Raw genomic sequence first — 6,873 nt, forward strand, 5'->3', positions numbered from 1 at the left:
TCTAGTTACCATAAACATACTCTTGATCAGCTGTTTTTATTCATTGCATTCAATTAATTGATATACATTCAAAATACTTATCAATTAATCACTACATGCCAGGCAATAGTTTAGTTGCTGACCTCCTTGATTTGATATTCTCACCAAATAGCTTTATCTATTTATAATGTTTATCACATTATAAATATTATGTCATAATGATATTATGACATTAGTATGTGAGATAATAGGAATAGAGTCAAGGGTCAGTGGCTAGCGGTGTTCTTTCAGCAAGGCTAGACAGGGAAGTCCTTGCTAATAAAATGGCACTGGAGCAGAAACCTAAAGGAAGAGAGCGAGCCTCTATGCCATCTGGGGAAAAAGCATCCTAGACAGAGGAAACTGCAAGTGCACGGCCCTGAGGCATGAGTCTGCTTGAGGAGCATCCAGGTCAGTGTGGCAAAAGCACAGTGGGCGTGGGAGATGGGAGAAGAAGGGCTTGAGGGTGAGATGAAGGCAGCAGTGGAGTAGCGAGCCATCAGAGCCAATTGGCCTAATGGTTCCGTCCTTTGACCTATGAGCAGCACTTGACGTCATTAGTCCCTCCCTTCCTTCTTATAGCCTTTCACTTTTCTTCCTAGTTTCCCTCCGTCTCACCTGCGTACTTTCTCTCACAAAGCCAAAAGCTTTTTGAAAGCTCCGTCTCCCTTTGCTGGCTTCGTCTCTGGAGACCGAGTGACTCAGGGCTCAGTCCTTGGGCCTCATTTTATCTACTTAACCCTGTGTTTCAAGAAGTCTCAAACTTTTTAATATAAACCAATGCAAATGATGATTCTCTGCAATGATTGGTGTTATTGCTGGACATGTTATAAAACTTAAATTCAAAAATGAAATATTTTGCAAGAATATAATGAATCTGAGTGTTACAGTTACCAGGAATGATCTCTCCTTAAAATAAAACATGAAGAACACTATGAATGTATCACTATAAAGGGAATATGGCCCCATTGCTTAATCCCTACACAGTTCTATGCACTCCTTAATCAATTGACTAAACAAGTGGTAGCAGCAATTGACTTAGTTCTGCCAAATGTCGAAGAGATTTTTTGAAATGTTAATTTAAAAAAATCCATTCTTTTTAGACCCCCCTTGGATAATCAGGAAGATTGGATCAAAGACTTGGTTTTTTGATTTACATTTTAACTCATCACATTTTGACGATACCCTTTCATGGGTATTCATAAGTGGTTATATAAACACATTGTGTAATCCACTCATTCCTAGTGAAATTGTTTCTTGAGGGAAATCAACTGGCAAATAATTTGACCTATTTTGCTACACTGAAGTCAGATTCCAAAAATAGAAATCATGGTATGAATTACATTTGTGAAACTGAGGATTAAATTTCAAAAAAATTGTCTGATTTCAAACTTTATGGAAATGAGTTAAGACTATTCTTTTTACCATCTAACTTAATATTGAGAGTGTGGAAAAATTGCTACAAGTAGAAGTTACTAAACAGTTGTTAAAGGAGATCATAAAAAAGAAACAAAGTTATTTTAGAAGAGCACAATTTTATAAATATCTTAAGAGTGGTTAGCCTAGATATGAAAATCATTGTGCAAAGATTGTATCCATATTTGGAAGTACCTATACTTGTTATCAGCTGTTTTCACTATGTATAAAAATAAATCTGTCTCCTACGTAAAGGATTGAAGGCTAAATTCTGTGTTGTAAACTGAATAAGAAACACAAGACCTGACAGTGATAGCTTGGTGAGAAATAAAATGTGTGAGGTTTTAGCTTCAAATAGAAGAAATAACACATTTTAAAAAGAAAATGTCATTTAACAGGAAGCATTTCTGTGCCTTTCCAGGTACACGACAGTCACCCCTTAGATTTGGGAGAGATTCAGATCTGTTACAGAAGTCACGTGAGAGTGAGAGGAAGGTAACATTCCAACTCTGACATTCTTTAAGCTTGACAGCAAGGCTTACAGTCCAGTCATTGGTGAGAGGGAAAGGGTTTCCTGTTTCCAGACCTGCAAATTCAGATGGTGGAGCTCATGTAAAGAAGATGCTCCAGCTGGGATGCCAGGTGATGAGGCCTGAAGAGAGTGGTGGTGACGGAAACCTGCCCCTCCCTGTTCTGACGCTGTAGGAAAATCAGGGAGAGAGAATCAGGAGGGACAGAGAAAACCTTAGGCCAATCCAATAACAATGTGTCATGCTAGAGCCTCTGAGCCGTGGTGTGGAGAGTGGGAGGCTAGATAAATTGGAGACAGAGTGGCTTTCCCTGCTTACAGTTTGAGATTCTGGAGGAGATGAGGCTCCATGCCAATGTAGGGTGAACCAGCCCAGCCAAGACAGCTGCTGGGTGTGACCAGGAAGAGAGTAGCTCTGATTTAAACTCCAAGCCTCTTTGTTTCAGATTGAAAGCAGAGAGTTTGTCATCGCCCCTGCCATTGGGAGGAGCAGGTTGTCCCACAGCAGATATTGGAGGGAGACCGACTGGCTCTGTGGGACTACATGGACTTGGAAGAGACTTGGGTCTATAGTCAGGCAATAGCTAAAGGTAGGCCTGATTAGCATGACATGCCAGTCCCTCCCCCATCCTGCCCCCACCCCCCACACTTATTGTTTTGTAGAGAAGAGGCCATGCATGCATCACCTGTAAGGCTGGAGTAGATGCCAGCAGAAAGCCCAGGGACACCATCAGCCAATTACACTCCAGCAGGTGTAACACCAGATACTGTGCTGCTTGGGATAGCAATGATGGAAGAATAGATGTTACATGACTTCTCCTGGCACAAAATCACATGAATCCTTTTGTCTCCAGTGCTACTATGAGTGGGAATAGCGTAGAAGGTGGCAGATAAACAAGGTAATGAGCATTTTCCTAAAAAATCTGATATTTAATCATTGTTATTGGATTGGCCTAAGATTTGAAATGGATTGAATATTAAATCTTTTTCCCCTGCTGAAACCCAAAGGTTGGGGTCTTGGGAGGAACACATGCTCTCTTACATCAGAAAAGAAACAACGCTTTTCTGTATGTATATAGGTTGTGTAAAAAAATAGCCTCTTGACTGGGTGCAGTGGCTCACACCTGTAATCCCAGCACTTCGGGAGGCTGAGGCGGGCAGATCACCTGAGATCATAAGTTTGATACCAGCCTGACCAATGTGGTGAAATCCTGTCTCTACTAAAAAAAAAAATTAGTAGGGCATGGTGGTGCATGCCTGTAATCCCAGTTTGATCAGGATTTTCTTGATTTTAAAACTAAACGTCCTGCATCCCCAGAGTCCCTTTAGTCCCAGGCAAACCATGATGGTTGGCCACCCTACTCGAAAGATGAGAAAGAACCAACATTGTACAGAGTAGGGGAGCAAGTACCCCAGAAAGAGGGACTCATATGTACGAAGGTTTGGGGGTGAGAGACAGCTTGGCATGGCCAAGGAACCAAAGGATTGGTGTAAGGGAGGAGGCTAAAGGAACACGCTAAGGTGGAAGAGACAGGTGGGGACCATGCCACATGGTGGAGGCTCTAGTGAATATCTCTAATTTTATTTGAGTCGCATTGAGAAACCATTGACAGATTTCATGTAGGGAGTGACATGATCACATTGGATGCTATATGGAGAATAGATAGAAGGAATCAAGATTAGAAGCAATGTTGGGATGATATGGTAGTAGCTCAGGTGAGAAGTGAAATTGATGAGGAAAGGAAAAATATGGGCCATAGTTTGGAGGTAGAATGCACAGAACTTGTGTGGATATCATGGGTTTCTGGTTCAAGCAGTGGAATTCATGGTTTAAAGCAATGGAGAAAACTGGAGGAAGAAGAGGCACTTTCTGCCCAATCTCCACCCCATCTATAGATGAGTTATACATCAGAGACCATAGGTTTTTAGATGTAACTCTTTACAAAGAGACATTCATTCTAGTATTTCAAATATGCTGCCTGCACAAGTAGGAAGCTTAGGGCCCTGGGAAAGGGTTGTCATTCCTTGGTCTCTGACATAGCCCAGTTACTTATTTTTGGAGGAAAATACTGAAAATGATGAATGATTTGCTAAGCAGTCAGAAAGATAAAAGCAGAGATGGCTAGAAGGAAAAAAGTATCCCATGTTCCATGTGTGTACATTCACCTCAGCTGTGTTTCTTCCAGATCATAAACTGCCCAGCACTATAGCTTGAAAGTTAAAAAATAAAAGAATAAAATATTTTTTAAAGTACTATGGGCAAAAGAGAACACATTTAAAAAGAAAAACATGTGAACAAAAATTTAAGTTAAAATAATAAAAAAGGAACTATAAGTAAAACGATTGAGGCAAGAATTATTCAGAAATTAAAGTAATAGAGTTGGTTAAAAATAAAAAAGATCAAAAGAGCTAAAACTAAAAAGTTAAAGTACAGATTAAGGTAGAAAATTATGGTAAAATTAAAAAAAAGATTAAGAGATAAAATATGCATTGTAAAGTCAAGAATAGATAGGATGAAAAGTAAAAATGCTAGACCCCTAAGATGTAGAAAGGTAAAATCACGACAAAGCTAAAATAAGCTGAAGGATAAACAGAGAGAACAAAAATAGAGGTGACAAAAGACTAAAGGAGGAATTGCATACAATCAAAATGTTAAAACTTGCTAAAATTTAACTCTAAATCCCCAAGTATTTATGGAAAAAAGGTTTGGAAAAACAAGCTGCCATTACTTAAGAAGAAACCAAGCTGACAAGCCACATGAGTTACTAAGAGCAGCCTCTGAGCTGATGCAACCCTTAAGGGTTGGGGTTTCCAGTCAGGCTTCTTGAGGGCAGTGCAGGGGGCCTGAATTGCCGGGGTTGTGTGTATTAGTCTGTTCTCATGCTGCTGACAAAAGACATATCCGAGACTGGGTAATTTATACAGGAAAAAGCATGTAATGGACTTATAGTTCCACATGGTTGGGGAGGCCTCACAAACATGGCGGAAGGCAAGGAAGAGCAAGTCACATCTTACGTGGATGGTGGCAGGTCAAAAGAGAGCTTGTGCAGGGCAGCTCCCGTTTTTAAAACCATCAGTTCTCCTAAGACCCATTCACTATCATGAGAACAGCATGGGAAAGACCTGCCCCCATAAATCAGTCATCTGTCACTGGATCCCTCCGACAACATGTGGGAATTATGGGAGCTACAAGATGAGATTTGGATGGGGATACAGAGCCAAACCAGATCAGCACGTGACCTCTCAAGTATCCCTTTAAAGCCAACAGCAAGCCTGCTGGTCAACAGCAAGCAGAACTCACATCTGCTCTGTCAACAGCAATTCCAAGGGAGGGAATTCCTCCAAAGGTTGTTGGCAGGATAGTTTCTGTATAGTAAGCACTCAACTATTATTGTTATCTATGGACATTAATCGTGAGTGTTGACTTTTGAATAAAAAATACATTGTACTTTGGGCAGGGTCAGGAAAGTAGAATCCAAAAGTAAGTCATATTGAGATAAAATAGTACACCATACTTGGGCACATTTTACTTTCCATTTTGACGTGTGGATACTGTGTGTGTTTGTGTACTAAACACATAATCCAGAAGATGAATTTCAAAATTTCCATGTGATAGGTTTATTTTTAAATGAAATGGAATTTTGCATGTGAATTTTGGTGACTTTGCTCAACTCTCCAAGGCCTCTGGCTCATTCTTTCTGCCTATGCGAGTTTTCAGAGGGAAAGAATAAAAACATAATCTTAGAAATGTTCTCATCCCCAGGTGAACTCCTTTTATAGTCTTTTCACACAAGAGACTAGAATTTATTCACAATGTTAGTAAAAGGGTGAGAAATTTCTTTACACCTAACCCAGCCTCAGAGCTCATATCTGCTACGTCAACAGAATGTACTCACACCTACAGCTTGGTTTCACAGAGCTACAGAGTCAGTGGAAAGGCCAGACTGAAGCTTTGGAGAATAAATCCGTATGAAAGAATATCCCTGTGGCAAAACATCGACACAGAATAATGACTTGGACCTTTGTGGATAAAATATGCAAAAGCTGAATTTAAATGTTCTTAATTGGGTCTTTGGAGGTTGAGACAGAAACCTAGGGGGTGATTTGTTAGCTAGGCCAGGTCTGAAGGGTGGAGTGGGAGGAGAAGTCTCTTCATCGGAGTATTATGTTCCCTGATATTTTACATTTCCAGCAGAAGAGGCTTTTTGTCATTTTGGGGCTATACTCTATGTTCTCTTTGGGGAAACACACTATTCCACTTTCGGTCCAACCCTCCCACCTGGTTTGGGCAGGACTAGTTTCAGTTCTGTCATTTGCAACTAAAACGGTACAGACAAATTCTGACTTTTGAGGTTCTGCAATCAGCAAACAGGGCTGCAAGGGGGAACTAGCTGCTCCCACTCAAGCGCTTTGACTGGGCTTTAATAGAAATATTGCGCCCTCTGCTGGCAGAGGATTAGCATTGATCAGATCTCAAGGACGATGTGAGAGAAAGCATTTTAGAGCCAGTCCTGGAGTCAAGGTCTTTCTCCTCCATATGCAAGCTGTTTTGCTTTGCTCGAGTAATGTTACTTCTATAAGTCTGCATTTTTGTATCTTAAAAATATTAATGTTAGAAACTACCTTTCAAGACTCTTTGATGAGTACGTAAATGGCCATGTGAAAGGTACTTAATCATTGAAAGCCACTATCATAAGACAGTTTTGGTGAAGAAAGCCAGCCTGTTTATCAAGTTTTTTCATGGTTATAAAAAACGATATTCAATGTTATTGGTTCTCTGGAGCTGAGAAAACATCTATACATTGTATCAATTTAAGAAACTATTGTCGAAGAATGTAGAGTACTGATATTAGTAAAGTTCTTAGAAATTTTCAGGTGAGAAATGTATAACAAATCACACATGCCAAAAA

The sequence above is a fragment of the Mandrillus leucophaeus genome, unplaced genomic scaffold (genome assembly GCF_000951045.1).
Source record: "Mandrillus leucophaeus isolate KB7577 unplaced genomic scaffold, Mleu.le_1.0 Scaffold279, whole genome shotgun sequence".
NCBI lineage: Eukaryota > Metazoa > Chordata > Mammalia > Primates > Cercopithecidae > Mandrillus > Mandrillus leucophaeus.